Source organism: Petaurus breviceps, unplaced genomic scaffold (assembly GCF_028583685.1).
Source record: "Petaurus breviceps papuanus isolate PSGF00001 unplaced genomic scaffold, PetGlider_PUasm1.0 91133, whole genome shotgun sequence".
Taxonomy (NCBI): Eukaryota; Metazoa; Chordata; class Mammalia; order Diprotodontia; family Petauridae; genus Petaurus; species Petaurus breviceps.
Window position 1 is genome coordinate 100775100 of NW_027187419.1, and position 16438 is coordinate 100791537.

Genomic DNA, 16438 nt, shown 5'->3' on the forward strand with positions numbered 1-16438 from the left:
TTTAGATGTTTTAAATTCTGTGCTCTTGGAATATGTATACTTCTTTAAAGTTCTTTATTTCATGTTGAGGTAGGACTTTTTAACTTTAATACATATAACTTTCTATATCTATGGTTCAAAACTTTATAATTTGATATGAATGAGTCTCAATTGTAGACACTAATTCTGTTAATATGGAAACAAAGTAAATGTAGAATATAGAAGAAAGGAGTAATAGGGATTTTTAATATTGCTATAATCAGGTCAGTAGCCTTGGTTATGACTGGAGGGGTGGTATAGATACCTCTATATCAACTCAGTAAGAAAAGAAGTCAGAATGGAGATTATTATTCAAGTATGTTATGTCAACAACATTCCCTTAAACTAACTTTCTAGTAACTTTGTCAAAAAAACAAGTGAGATTTGTCGGCACAACTTGTTCTTTATGAGCTCTCTAATACCAGAGGGATAAAGCATGTATATAGATAAGTAAATAAAATGTAATTAGAGGAAGAGAGTACTAACAACTGTATTAGATGGAGTTGAACTAGGAGAATCAGGAGAAATTGTAGGAAGTGACACTTGAACCTTGAAGAATTTTAAGAAATGGTTGAGGAGGGAATACATTTTAGGGATGGAGAATGGCCTGTGTGAAGGCATGCATCAAGGAATGTCAAGTTCAGAGACTGGCTAATAAGCCAGTTTAACTTAACATAGAGGAAAAGAAGGGTAGTGATGTGAAATAAGTCTGGAAAGGTAGAATGGAGCCAGATTGTGGAGGACTTTACATGCCAGACTGAGGAGTTTTATCAGCCCAGAAGCAATAGGGATCCATTGAAGATTTTTGATATGAGGCTGATATGGTCTGACTTGTACCCAAGGAAAATTTGTTTTAGAAATTGAGTGGAATATGGATTGGGGAAAAGAGTTAGGAAGCTTGGAGAACAATTAAGGAGCTATTACAGTTGTCTAGGGGAGAAATGATTAGGGCATTGTTAAGTGGAAGAGAAAAAGGAATAGATGGGTAGGATTTAATCAGTTGGCAACTGATTGGAATTTTAGGAACTGAAGAAGAAGAGGAAAGATTAAAGGAATTACTCTGTGGTTACAAAACCAGAGTGATGATTAGGATGTTGATGATCCCATATAAGAAAAGGGAAGTTTCTCCCTTGATTCTCCTCCTAGCTGTCTGTTGTCTGTTGCTCTTTTTTTTTTTTTTGCTTTTTTTTGGGGGGGGGCAATTGGGGTTAAGTGACTTGCCTAAGGTCATATGGCTATTAAGTGTTAAGTGTCTGAGGCTGGATTTGAATTCAGGACCTCCTGACTCCAGGGCTGGTGCTCTATTCACTGCACCACCTAGCCACCTCTGTTGCTCCTTCTTAATATCTTTTGATGGCTCATCATCTACTTCATGCCTGCGAACTGTGGGTTAACTAATACTTTGTCCAGAGCTCTTTTCCCTTCTGCCACTGTACTGTTCTACATTGTCTCAAACCTTCTTATTGAGCCCTACTTTCTCTCCTGACCTCCAGTATTATATCTCCAACTGTAGACATTTTAAACTTAACATATTTAAAATGAAATTTCTTATCTTTTCCCTCAAACTCTGTCCTCTTTCTGATTTTCCTATTACTCTTGAGACTACCACCATTTTCCCAGTCACCCAGGCTCACAACCTTGGTGTCATATTCACTGTCATCCCTTAATATCCAATCTGTTGCCAAGTCCTCTTAATTTCTCATATTCATCACTCACATCTATCACTGAGCCTGCTACCATCCTGGTGCAGACTCTCATAACCTCACGCCTAGACTATTGCAATAGTCTGCTTCTTTTCCTGTTTATCTTCTACTCAGCTCTCAAATTGATCTTCTTAAAATTCAAGTCTGACCATGTTACACCCTCTATTCATAAACTTACTGTCTCCCTGTCACTTTCAGAATCAAATAGAAAATGCTCTGTTTGGTGTTAAAAGCTCTTCATAACCCGGCCCCTTCCTGCCTTTCCAGTCTTCTTATACCTTACTCCCTTCCACGTTTGTTGTGATCTAATGATAGTGGCCTTCTTTGCTCTTCTTCACATACAAGACACTCCTCCAAAATCTGGGCATTTTTGCTGACTGTCCTCCATGCCTGGAATGCCCTATCTCTTCATAGGGCAACCTCAACTGCTTCTTTGGCTTCCTTTAAGGCTCAGGTAAAATCTTACTTTCTGCAAGAAGCTTTTCCTGAACCCCTTTTATACTAGTACCTTCCCTCTGAGTTTATCTCTAATTTATCTTTATCTCGTATGCATCCTGTTTGTACATAGTTGTAGTCATGTTGTCTTCCCCATTAGGCTGTAAGCTACTTGAAAGCAGGGATTCTTTTTGCCTGTCTTTATATCCCTAGAGATTAGCAAATGCCTCATATAGAGTAGGCTCTACAAACTTGTTGTCTTGACTATAAAATCCCATCTAATTCTAAATTTATGATTCTGTGAACCTTAAGAACATGTGATTTCCTTGATATACCTGGCCCGAGAGCTTAATTCTTACCAACAGCAAATCAGAGCACATCTGTAACTTGGACTTAATAAACTTGTTTGAGACTCAGAAAGGTTAGATGATAATCTCCATCTTAATAGCTAGTAAATCATTGATTTGAATTCAGTTTTTCATGACTCCAGTAGTTTATCTGTGCTGTTATTCATAGCTGCTTGTTAAAGCAGACCTTTAGTTTCTCTAGTTTTTGGTTCTGTGATTTTGAAAATATGTTGTATTTCTTTTTTATGTTTGTTTTGTTTTTTTAAAGCAATCAGGATTAAGTAACTTGCTCAAGGTTACACGGCCAGTTATTTCTGGGTGTGGGTGCTGAGTATCTGAGCCCGGATTTGATCCAGGTCATCCCGACACTGGAGCCGGTGCTCTTACTCGCTGAGCCACCTGGTCGCCCCTTGTTGTATTTCTTTTAACGTAATTTTATTAAGATTTTTGTCACTAGTTTTGTCGTGGTAAATTAATAATGAAGATTACTACTTGTTTGCATTTTAAAGCAGTTTTCAAACTTTTCTCTAGAGATAAATACCTTGAAGAGTAAGTGCTTCTAATTATGTTAAATGTGGTAGCATTCAGTTTTGTACAGATTGAGGGGTTTTTTGGTGTTAATGGGGGAGTGTGTATGTATGTGTGTTTAACATATACCAGTACATGTTGTGTGTGTACCTTATTTATACTTGTAAGTACATTACTTTGGGAACTAAGAATTAGTCAACAAAGTTTCTGAGCAGCCAAAAGATATATTATAAAGTCTGTGCTCTAAAGCTTTATGGAACCCAAACTTTTTATTTATTTAAACAAAGTTGCTTTTTTTATTTTCTGGGTAGAACCAGATGCTTAAGAGGGGAGTCTCTGGATAGGATTTCCCAGTGATAGGCATGGAGAAGTGACAAGTTACTTAAGACAATGATTAGCCTGAGGCTAATTGACTGTCAAGGCAAGCAGACCTAGAAAACTCTCAGTGACATATAAGTATGTGATATGTAAAGTATATGGGATATAATTTAAGAAAACAGTGAAGTATTTAATCAACTTTATATTTCCTTTAAGGATTTTGGCTTTTATGAAGGGTTAAACCCCAAGTTATCTGGAAAATTCATGTATGTAGGATAATCCATTCTCTGTGATACTGAGACTATATATTCATACATATATTAACATTTTGTACATGATATATAGGGAAATTTTGACTGACATCTGCTTGGTGAATGAGGTCTTTTATTTAACTGAGGGTTAATCAGAAATTTTTTTTTGTTTCAGAATGATTATGTAAATTAGTTAATTGCAGAACAATGATCTGTGATTTAATTGATATGGATGTTCTCTACACTGATTCAGATCGAAATATCATATGCTTCAGTTAGACAGTCTTCATGAGATGCTGTGTTCAGACACAGTACCTACTGGACAACCTTTTGGTGATGAGCTTTTCTCATTGGTGAGCCCGCATCAGCCTTTTTGACTTATATCGTGCTAGAGCTTATATTCTGATATGGCTTTAAGAGTACTGTATCACTTACAAATATCAGAAGGAGACTAATGTTAGTAGAAATTTGGGGTCAATCTTTTTGGTTATTATTTCTGAGTTTTGTTTATTTAACAAATGGGTTTTCCTAGCAAAATTATTCTAACCAAACCTGTTAAAAGAACATCTTTATATTAGAAGTATAACTAATACAAAATAGTTGAAACAATGAGGAGGCCAAAAGAGCCTGAAAAGTAAGCAAACACTTGTTCTCCTTGCCTGCAGAGACATGGAAGCCAAGGGCAGTTCTGATTTAGAATGCAAGCCTATTTGTGAAATACTGCAGGGGATGATGGAAAATTATGAGCAATATCACCTCAAAACTTTGAAAAGAAGAACCGGCAGAGAAATTGACATGAGATCCCCCTGTACTTTTTGAAGAAATGGCAGTGACATTTAAGAAGATGAAGTTGGAAAGAGTGTCTGGACTTGAACAAAATATAGATAAGAACTCAGTGCTAGAGGTATTATAATTTTGAAGGTACTCTGGGATTGGCCTTTCAGGATATCTCAAAGAATGTAAGATTTCCAAAGGGATAGAAAAGATCATGGAAAGTTTTTATGAAAAGATATTTAGGAAGACATAAGCAATTACTTACACATATTCCTGTTTTTTTCTCTAAAATTTTTCTGGGAGTGTTTTCTGCATTAATCGAGAGTATCTTAGATGAATGTAGAAGGACATAGACTACTCTTACTAGGGAGGTCATGGATCCTTCGAAGTGTATATGACTGAAAAGGGAGTTTTACTGGCAGTAAAATAAGAATGAGATTCAATATTTGGATAATCTGATTAGTGTGTTGGTACTTATAAGACAGGAAGATAACTTTTAGTACATAGGTAGCACCATATCCTCTGTGAGAGAATTTTTGAGAAAATATGGATAAAAATTATGTAAGATTAAAAAGGCATAGAAGGAATGTCTCCATTTAGGAAATTATAGATATATCAAAGGTAACATTCAAGAAATATCTGAATCTTTGTGGGCAAAGACATTGTAGTAATCTACTTGAGAGCTAGGACTAGTTCATTTATTATCTTTGTATCCTCAGTGCCTAGCAAAGTACGAGGGACATAGTAGTCATTTAACAAACATTTGCCATTGACAAATGAAGTGTAAAGATGAATTATTAGGTATGGTTTCTACCCTTAGGTACCCTGAATATCAAATTAGTAAGGACAGTATAGTGAGCATAATGAAATCTTTAAATATATATATATATGTAATTTCTCTTTAATATTCTCTGAATAATAATCTGAACTTTAATCATGATTATGGTAAAGGCACTTCTATTAAATATATGCCAACCTTGAGATATATCCTTGTGCTTCCTTTCAGTTTGACTGAGAGGGAAAGGTAAGAGTAATGAAGAAGTGAGGGTATATTCTAAGCAATTTAGGATTCTTGTTTTAAGCAAAGTTTTCTTGTCTATAAATACTGACTTCCAGTTTAAATGAGACCTAAATGTGTTACTTAAGATTATCTATGGTATTCCTGTATTCATAGGATCATAGTTCTAGTGCTAGAAGGTTATACAAAGTCTGTTGAATTCATACCTTCATTTTATATCATATATAGAAACTGAGGCACACAAGGTCACACAGATAGCAAATATCATAAGTGGACTTTGAATATAATTCCTCTGACACCAGAGCCAGTGATTGCTCCACTATATAATTAGATTGAATGAACCCAGTGTTCATAATTATAGGATTATGCAATTTTTAACTTGGAAAGGACTGTGTAGATCATCTAGTCAAACTGCCTTTATTTTATAGATAAAGAACTGAAACCCAGGAGACCTAAGGGAATTGCCCAGTAATAACAATATCTATTATAGGGCTCTAAAGTTAAGAATGCATCTTCCTTGTAAGAACCCTGTGAGGTAAATAATTACAATATTCTGATATTACAAATGAGGAAAGAATTGAAGCTGGAAGTATGATTTGCTATGGTCATTCAGCTAGCTAGTAAGTGTTGGACCCAGGATTTGAACCCATGTCTCCTAAATGTTAGTTCAGAGATCTTTCCATTATGCCATGCTCTCTACACTCAAAGTCACAGAGCTGGAGCTGGGATATAAAACTAGAATGCAGGTGTCTTGTTACAGCAGTGCACATTCTATTCATAAGATTTCACATTCTAACTTATATAAGTGATATAAAATACATTTAACTGGATCTTTACCCTTTTATTCTTTGTTCCTTTCTTGTGGGGAATGAAAATGTAGTTAGGTCTTTAAGAAAGTGGCATTGAAAAATTTTAGTTCTGACCAGAAATTAATAACATTGTTTATGGTATATTATCTAATTTAGAATGACCATGTGAGACCATGTGAAATATTTTTTGGAATGTTCTATTTAAAGGATGATGATCTTTTTTTTTTTTAGTAGATATATTGTAAAAGACTGACTATATTTCCCTCCCTCCTATCCCACCTCCCACTTGTTCTATTCTCTACTTTGATCCTATCCCTTTTCAAAAGTGGGTGCTTCCAACTTCCCTCCCCCCCATCCTGCCCTCCCTTCCATCATCCCCTCCCTTCCATCATCCCCTCTTTTATCCCCTTCCCCCCTACTCTCCTGGAGGGTGAGATACCCTATTTGGTGTGTATTTCACTCCCTCCTCAAGCCAAATTCAATGGGAATAAGGTTGACCCATTCCCTTTTGCCTTCCTATTCTTCCCCTCCATTGTAACCATTTTCCCTTGCCTCTTATGTATGAGATAGTTTACTCCATTCTGTCTCTCCCCATCTCCTCATTATATTCCTCTCTCACCTCTTAATTTCACCTTTTAAGTATCATCCCTTCCTGTTAAATTGGTCCTGTGCCCTCTACCTATGTATACCTGTAAACATATATATATACACACTCACATATGTATTCATATGCCCATATACTCTCATATATAGACATATATATATTTCTATTCCCTTCAACTACTGAGAAAAGTTTCATAAGTTACAATTATTGTTTTTCCATGTAGGAATGTTAATAGTTCAACTTTGATAAGTTCCTTATGATTTCTTTTCCCTGTTTACCTTCTCATGCTTCTCTTGCTTCTTGTATCTGAATGTCAAATTTTCTATTCAACTCTGGTTTTTTCAGCAAGAATGTTTGAAAGTCCTCTATTCCACTGAATGACCAAAACTCAGTTTTGCTGGGTAGGTGAATCTTGGTTTTAATCCCAGCTCCTTTGCCCTCTGGAATATCACATTCCAGAGGGCAAAGGAGCTGGGATTAAAACCAAGATGATTTCTAGGTTCTTACTTTGATCCATGGCTTTCAGGTAGTCCAATAATTTTTTAAATTATCTCTCCTGGATCTATTTTTCCAGGTCAGTGGTTTTTCTCATGAGATATTTCACTTTGCCTTCTATTCTTTCATTTGTTTGGATCTGTTTAACAGCATCTTGATTTCTCATAAAGTCATTAGCTTCCATTTGCTCCAGTCTAATTCTGAAGCAATGATTTTCCTCATTGAGCTTTTGAGATTCTTTTTCCACCTGGCAAATTCGGCTTTTTAAGGCATTCTTCTCCGCATTGCCTTTTTGAGCCTCTTTTGCCATTTGAGTTTGTCTGTTTTTTAAGGTGTGATTTTCCTCAGTCAGGCTGTTGACGCTCATTTCATAATTTTCTTGCATTGTTCTCATTTCTCTTCCCAATTTTTCCCTCCACTTCTCTTATCTGCATCTTAAGGTCCTCTATGGCCTGTAACCAGCTTGTATTTTCCTTTGAAGCTTTTGGTGCAGGAGTTCTGACTTCACTGTCTTCCTCCTGTTCCATGCTTTGCTCCTTTTTGTCCCCAAAATAGCAGTCTAATGTTGGAATCTTCTGTCTGCTTTGCTTCCTTTGCCTGGTCATGTTGCCACTCAGTCACTGACCCCCGGGATTTTTGCCGCAGTAGGACTCTGCCACCAGACAGGGGAGCTTTTGTCCCAAACGCTGGGGTTTTCTCAGCTGCCAGAGGCATTAGATGGGTGCCCTCTCCGAGGTCTCCACATGCTCTGGCAAGCTGGACACACACCAGGACCTCCACGCTAGACTGCAATCCAGATCCAAGCAGGTTAAAGCAAGAGCGATTACCCCTCAGACTAGTGCTTGGTCCTCTCTACAGTCTGCAGGCCAGGAGCTGAAGCTGCCAACGGGGCGCTGGCTGGCTGTGCCGGGCGTCTCAGTGGCTTCTTGCCCCAGGAGCAAAAGCTACGCACTCTCACTTACTGGGTCCCAAAGTCCAGACTGCACTGACCTCTCACTTTGTCCTTTGCATCTATGTGTTGATAAATCTGGAAATGGCCACAGCTGCTGCTGATCTGGAGTCCCTCCTGCTGTTGGCTGGTCAGGCCTGCCCTGGAGCTAAAGCCTTGGTGTGGGGCTGGGCTCAGCTCCCAGAGCACTGTGCTGGCTGATTCCTGCCAGGCTGTCGTCAGTGTGAGGTTAGCTTCTCTGTGTCATTTTGTGGGTTCTGCAGCTCCAAAGTTTGTTTAGAGTCCCCTTTTTACATGGATTTGGGAAGGTGGAAGCTGGAGCAGCGGGGAAGGCCTGCTTCTATTCCACCATCTTGACTGCCTCAAGGATGATGATCTTAATGATCACACTGCTTGAAAATCATGATCAAAAAAAGCTTGAATGCCATATTTCCAGAAATCATAAATGAAAATTGCTCAGAGCTCTTAGAATCATAGGCTAAAGTAAAAAAAGAAAGAATCCATTACTTACCTCCTGAAAGAAACTCCAAAATCAAAACTCTCAGGAACATCATCAAAATCCAGAGCTCCTAGGTAAAAGAAAAAGATACTGCAAGCAGCCAAAAACAAGAATTTAGGTACTTGTGAGTCAGTCAGGGGAACACACTTTTTAGCAGCTACTGTGAAAGAGATCTTGCAATATGATATTCCAAAAGGTAAAAGATACTAGACTTACTCCTAGGAATAATTTACCCAGCAAAATGGAGTATAATCCTACAGTGGAAAAAAAAATAGACCTTTAATAAAATGAAGAACTTGTAAATATTCCTTTTTATAAAGGGAAGAACTGAGTAGATACATTGAAATGGAAATTCAGGAGTAAAGAGAAAAGCAGAAAGATACATACTTGTGATAAATTGTTAATATGTCAGTAGAGGCACAAGAAACAATGTCTTCTCGGAACCCTGATGTTTTCAGGGGCCATAGAGAAAGATAAATAAGACAGACAAAAGACCTGGGTATATTTTTGCTATGTATGATAATCTTAGGAGAAGATAGAAATGGGAAAGATAGAGGATTATATTGGGGATGAAAAAAGGAGGAAGGAGAGGGAAATCACTACAGTTGTATTAGATGAAAAGTATTTCAAACGTGGAGAAAGGAATGGAAAGAATGGTGTCCCACAAACCTCTCTTTTCATCTGAACACAGAAAGAAAGGTTGAACACAACTGCACACATACACAAAGATTATGGAATAGAAAAGTTAAATTCAGCTGGGAAATAGGAAGGGAGGGCAGGATAAGCAAGGGATTAGTCTTAAGAAAAATAAATCCCAACATCAGAGAAGGTGTGTATGAGGCAAGGATTCCTAAGAAAGGAAGAGCAAAACCTTCATTGGGGGTAGGGTGAAGGCAACAAAATAGAAATATACGGCTTCGTTTTATAGATTATAAGTATTAGGTAAATTCCTCTTTTACTACCAACTTTCATTTCTAAAGTGAGTGTTGGGAGCAAAGAGAAGAAAAGATACAAGATGACAGAATCAAGGGAAATATACAGCAATCATAACACTGAATAGGAGGAATTAATCCACAAAGTGGAAAAGGATAGCAGAATGGATGAGAAAGCAAAATCCCACAATAGTTTTTTTTTTTTAAGATGCTTAACTTGAAATAATAATTCATATAGAGTTAAGTTTAGGAGCTGGAGTAGAATTGATTATGCTTCAGATGAACTAGAAAAGGCAGGGGTAGCAATAATTTCAGATAAGACTAATACATATAGGCATGATAATGAGGAGAATTGCATTCTTTTTAAAGGCATCAGACCTTAATATAAATGAATAGCATGTAAATACTTAAAGGAAAGGCTAAGTGGATTTCAGGGAGAAATAGGCAATAAAACTATAATAGTGGGGACCTCAGTGTACTTCAGAACTAGACAAATATAACAAAAAGATAAGTAAGAAAAAAAAGATAAGGACTTGAACAGAACTTTTGAAAAATCAGAGATGATAGATCATTCCCATTACTTAATGGAAACAGATGGAAAGCACCTTAACTGTAGTTTGCTGACCCCTGCTCTGTACTATCTCACTTGGTGATCTCTTTAATTCCTGTGAGTTCAATTATTATCTCTTTTTTTGGGGGGGAAGGCAAGGCAATTGGGGTTAAGTGACTTGCCCAATGTCATACAGCTAGTAAGTGTGTCAAGTGTCTAAGGCTGGATTTGAACTCAGGTCCTCCTGACTCCAGGGCTGGTGCTCTATTCGCTGTGCCACATAGCCACCCCACCTCAGTGTAATGCTTGATACCTTACTCTCAAATATCCAATCCATTGCCAGATTGTACTATTGGTACTTTCATAACATCTAGGTTAGACTCCTATCACCTCTCTCCTGATCTACTTCAGTGATCTTCTAACTAGTCTCCCTGCCTCAGGTCTCTCTAATCTATCCTCCACTCATTTGCCAAATGATTTTGCTAAATCATGAGTTTGAGCATGTCTTTTACACCTTGATAATGAACTTAGGGATTCCCTGTTATCTACAGTATCAGATATACAGCCCCCTGTTAGGCATTTAAAATTCCTTATAACTTGACAGCCTCCTGGCCTTCTTAGAACTTACCTACTTACTCTTTTAGCTACACTGTCCTACTTGCAGTTCCTTGAACACAGCACCATCTCCTGTCTCCATGTCTTTGTACTGATTTTTTTGCCATGCCCAGAATATTATGCTCCTTTACTTCTTAGTTTCCCTGGCTTCTACCAAGGCTTGATTGGCTTAAAGTTCACCTTTTGCAGTCATTTCCCCTTCCCCCTCATCCACTAATTCCTTACCTTTTCAATATTACCTTCTATCTACTTGTCACTTATCTGTACATAGCTTTTTTCATGTTGTCTCCTCCATTAGAATATATGCTTCTTAAATTTAAAGCTATCTATAGTCACATGAAAAAATGTTCTAAATCACTACTGATTAGAGCAGGGGTAAGGAACCTGTGGCCTTGAGGCCACATATGGCCTTTTAGGGCTTTGAGCATGGCCTTTTGACTGAGTCCTAAGTTTTGCAGAACAAATCCTTTTATTAAAGGGGTTTGTTTGAATTTAAGGGCCGCACTTGGGGACTTAGAGGGCCATGTATGGCCTGAGGTTGTAGATTCCCCACCCCTGGGTTAGAGAAATGCAGATTAAAACAACTCTGAGGTGCCACCTCACACCTGTCAGATTGGCTAATATAGCAGAAAAGGAAAATGATAAATGTTGGAGATGTGGAAAAATTGGAACACTGATGCATTGTTGGTAGAGTTGTGAACTGATCCAACCATTCTGGAGAACAGTTTGAAGCTATGCCCAAAGGGCAGCCAAACTGCATACTCTTTGATCCAGCAATAGTACTACTAGGCCTGTATCCCAAAGAGATCATAAAAAAAGGGGAAAGAGTAGTGGCTAGGTGGTGCAGTGAATAGAGCACTGGCTCTGGAGTCAGGAGGACCTGAGTTCAAATATGGCCTCAGACACTTAACACTTTCTAGCTGTGTGACCTTGAGCAAGTCACTTAACCCCAATTGCCCTGCCCTCCCCCCTCCAAAAAGCAACAAAAAAGGGGGAAAGGACCCCATGTACAAAAATATTTATAGCTACTCTTTTTGTGGTGGCAAAAAGTTGGAAATTGGGGGGATGCCCTTCAGCTGGGGAATGGTTGAGTAAGTTGTGGTTTATGAATGTAATGGAATTACATTCCTATAAGAAATGTTCTATAAGAAATGATGAGCAGGCAGATTTCAGAAAAACCTGGAGAGACATTAATTGATGCTAAATAAAGTGAACAGAACAGGAAAACATTGTACACAGTAACAGCAACATTGTGTGATGACTAACTTTGATAGACTTAGCTCTTCTCAGCAGTAGTGATCTAATACAGTTGCAAGACTCATGATGGAAAATGCTATCCACATTTGGAGAAAGAACCATGGAGTATGAATGTAGATTGAAGCACACTATTTTATTTTATTTTATTTTATTTTTTGTTGTTTTATCTCTCTTGTGGTTTTTCTGTTTTGTTCTGATTCTTTTTCAACCTGACTAACGTGGGAAATATGTTAAATCTGATTGTACACGTATAACCCATATCAGATTGCTTCATGTCTTGGGGAGGGAAGGGAAAGAGGGAGAAAAAAAATTTGGAACTCAAAATCTTATAAAAGTGAATGTTGAGAGCTATCTTTGAATGTAATTGGATAAAATGAAATACTGTAAGTGGCGGGGGGGGGGAAGAATATATGTTTCTTGAGGGCAGGTACTATTTATTGCTTTTATTTGTTTTCCTAGGATTTAGCACAATGCCTGACCCATAGTAAGTGTTTGATAAATTTTTCTTGACTGACTGACTTTGGTTTGTTCAGGTAACAGTGTCTTGACAAGGAAGTCAAGATTCCTCAAAATGCTGAAAAAACTATGAGAATACATAACTTCTCAATTATTTGTGTGTCTAAATTTTCCTAAGTTTCCTAGTATCGTTTCACCTTTCATAATGTATGGAAGGGTGCTCTGAGGTTTCTCATTATTTTGTAGATGATAGAACTAGCATGGATAAATTTTCCGTGGTCACATTTAAGTCAGAAAACATAGGATCATAATTTTAGAGCTGGAAGGGGCCACAGATGTCATTTAGTTCAGCCCTCTCATTTTATAGATCACATAACTAAGGCCCAGAGGGGTTAAATGACTAGTCCAAGGTTAAATGTGTTAAATGGCACTGACAGGAATCATATCCAGGTACTTAAGCTTCCAAATACAGCGCTCTACTGCTGTAATCTTGAATAATATTGTGCATTTTTTAAATTAAAAATTAACCTCTTTATCACTTAATCAAATGTTTGGAAATAATTTTAAACATAATTAGAGAAGGTATACTTGGCAATGTTAAATGATTAGTTAGCATTGACTAATCCTGTAGGTTACCAACTTTTATTATATAGCAAAAAAAGATTAGTAAATAGTATAGTAAATGCATGTATAAGATACTTTTGAAATATCCAACAAAGCTTGTTCTCTTGGATTCAGGAGGTGTCCCATTATATTCCACTATTTTTTTTTTCTTTTTTGGAAGGCAGTTGGGGTTAAGAGACTTGCCCAAGGTCACATGGCTAGTAAGTGTTAAGTGTCTGAGGTCAGATTTGAACTCAGGTCCTCCTGACTCCAGGGCCGGTGCTCTATTAACGTGCCATCTAGCCGCCCCCTATATTCCACTATTTTTTCTCACTAGCAATAATATTAGTAACTCAAAAACTGACATCTGAAATAGTGTAATTCATATTTTACATAATGAGACTTGCCAGTAGATACAGCTAGTGGTCCATTAAGTGTGTTAAGTGATAAGTTGATGTTAGAAAGACCTGAGTACTAGCTCTGTGGATCCTGGGCAAATCACTTAACCTCTCTTTGCTCAAGTTTCCTCAACTGTAAGATGGGCATCATAATAGTATTTACTTCCCAGGGTTGTTATGAGGATCAAATGAGATATTATTTGTAAAAGCATTTAGCACAATACGTAGCACATAGTAGGCACTATATAAATGCTTATTTCCTCCCTCTGTCCCAGTGTAACACAACTAATAAGTGTCAGAAATGGATTTCAAACCCAAGTCTTTCCTGATTTCAAGTACAGTCCACTTTCCACTATGTAATACTGCCTTTGTGAGCTGTTCGACCTTTCTTTTTAATCTGTCATCATGAAGGGAAAGGAAATGGGCAGATGAAGGTTAATTGTGTGTAATTTAAAAAATCTCTTTATATTTCATTATGGTGATTTGTCTTATAAATTTTATATGCTTATATATTATAAGTATGTAATATGATTATACCTGTGTTTGTGTTTTATCCACCTGCTAGACCCTAGGTTCCTTGAAGGCAGGGATTATGTCTAATCAATGCTAATATTGTTCCTTGCACAGTACTTTGCACATACAAACTGCTTATATGTTTATATTTTGTATTTCAGTTTTAATTTTGACCCTATGTGAGCTTGTAGGATATTAGTTCCCTACTCCATTGTATTTTTTTTTCCAGTCTGGGCCTGGAACTTAATTCTACTTCTAGTATCCCAGAAATGGAAAGTAATGGGCTAGTAGTCCCTTGTAGGCTTCAGAAATATACTTTTTCTGCCCCTTAATGTGATCTATGAGAGTCTGAGGCTAAGCATGGACTTCCTTCCTGCCCTCAATCTTGGTGATCTTGCATTTCCTCATCCTGAAGGTTATAGTCAAATCCTGGGGTATTTTATCTTCTTTTCTCATCTACCCCTTAGTTTGGGTTTTTTCTACTTCCTTCACTCTGTCTTAGAGAGCTATATGTTTTAGCCTCATTTGAAATGCTCATTCCCTTGCCCTTGCTCTCACTGATCCTCTGAAACAATTTGTCTAGCCATCAGTGGGACAAGGCACCTCTTTCACCTCCATTATGTTGGGCTATTGGCTTGTCTCCCAAAAGACCAGTATAGACTTGATATCTTTCTGTAGCCCTTAGAGATCTAATCACTTTGCTATCTCATAACCGTGAGTCTTGTTTGAATCTTTTCCTGCCACCATCCCCCCTTCCTAGGTCTAAAAGCTGTATGCTAAAATAAAATATAACCAAAAAATTATATGAATATATAGTAATATAAACATTTTCACCTCCAAAATGACATGGGCAAAACAATTTTATTACAAGTATTTTAAACATTCTCCATGATGCCTTATAATTTATACTGTTAATGACAGTGGAGGTTGTACACACAGGACAACTGAAGGGCCTCTACTTTTGAGAGAAAACTCAAAAGAATTAAGAGATCTAATGTGCTGCTTTTCTGTCTTTTAAATTGAAAGTATAATAAAACCTTGTCAGTCCATTCACACTTTCTTGTAGGGGGAAAAAGAAGCTCCAGGTCTGCTACATATTTACTCAGTGTAGAAGTATAGTAAGTAGCAGATAAAGAAGAGGATCGCTTCATAGATTAAATCAAGTATGAGATTTGGGACTATGTGGAATTTTCTTGCATGTTTGAGTCACTTAAGGTTCCATAAGGAGGCATGATTCTAAATGAAAAGGAAGAGGTTCAGAACTTTTCTAAGTAACTTTTTTATTTACCTGCCATTGATTAAGCATTAGAATTTTGATCAATGAAATTAAATAATCCTAAAAAGGAAACTAAATTGGGTGGCCAGGTGGCTCAGCAAGTAAGAGTACCAGCTCCAGTGTCAGGATGACCTGGGGATCGAATCCCGGGCTTGGATACTTGGCACCACACCCAGAAATAACTGGCCATGTAACCTTGAGCAAGTTACTTAACCCTGATTGCTTTAAAAAAAAAAAAAAAGAAGTTCAGCCCCAGAAGTTTGGCTACTAAATGATGAGTTCTCCTTTTGGGGCAGCCAGGTAGCACAGCGAGTAAGAGCACCTGCTCCAGTGTTGAGAAGACCTGGAGATCGAATCCCGGGCTCAGACACTTAGCACCCACCCAGAAACACCTGGCCGTGTAACCTCGAGCAAGTTACTTAACCCCGATTGCTTAAAAAAAAAAAGGAAACTAAATTAAGGGAGTAAGATTTAAATTGATTCACATAATTTGAAAACCTTTAGTTGGAAATTGTGAGATATGTACGCATATAGATAGTGAAGTCCTCAATACTTTGTAAATGATATTGTGCTGATTGCATCAAATCCTGAAACATTTTCAAAGTCACATAAATGAGATCCATAATAATATAGGAGAGTTAGACCTAAGTATGAACACAAAAACAAATTGATAAAGAATACTAATTGTCCAGAGAGAGTGAGAGAGTGTGTGTGTGTGTACACTGCAAATGGATAATTGATAGACACTGAAATTGGATAATGAATTAGGCATGGGGTAGAACAGGAGAAGAGGTTTAAATTACCTTTGGGAACTTGCAAAGTTCTTTAGAAGACCCCGAACTTCTCTCTAAAACAAAGACTCCTTTTTTAAAATTTTAGATCAATGTTCTTTCTATAATGTTATATGGCTTTGAACAAAGGAACACTAGTCTTTGAAGAATTAGGGCAGTAAAGCGGTGTACAGTGAGTGTGAGCAGCTCTCACATCTTCATAAAGAAGAGCACTGGAGAGGTGGCATAAAGGTTTCTGGCAGAGAAATGTATAATCAGAAAATTGGACTGGTACAGGGCAAGAGGAAGGAATGCACTAA

The 16438-nt window shown here is 37.4% G+C and overlaps 1 protein-coding gene and 1 long non-coding RNA gene across 2 annotated transcripts in view; both read left to right on the top strand.

The window, feature by feature from the left end:
* HAT1 (histone acetyltransferase 1) overlaps positions 1-16438 on the top strand; it is an 82711-nt gene that overhangs the window by 18475 nt on the left and 47798 nt on the right. The gene's annotated exons all lie outside the window — the stretch shown is intronic.
* Positions 6-16248, top strand: LOC138154962 (uncharacterized). Its single transcript, XR_011166720.1, has 3 exons — positions 6-2175; positions 3776-3953; positions 4266-16248. It is a non-coding gene; the product is annotated as an uncharacterized lncRNA (long non-coding RNA).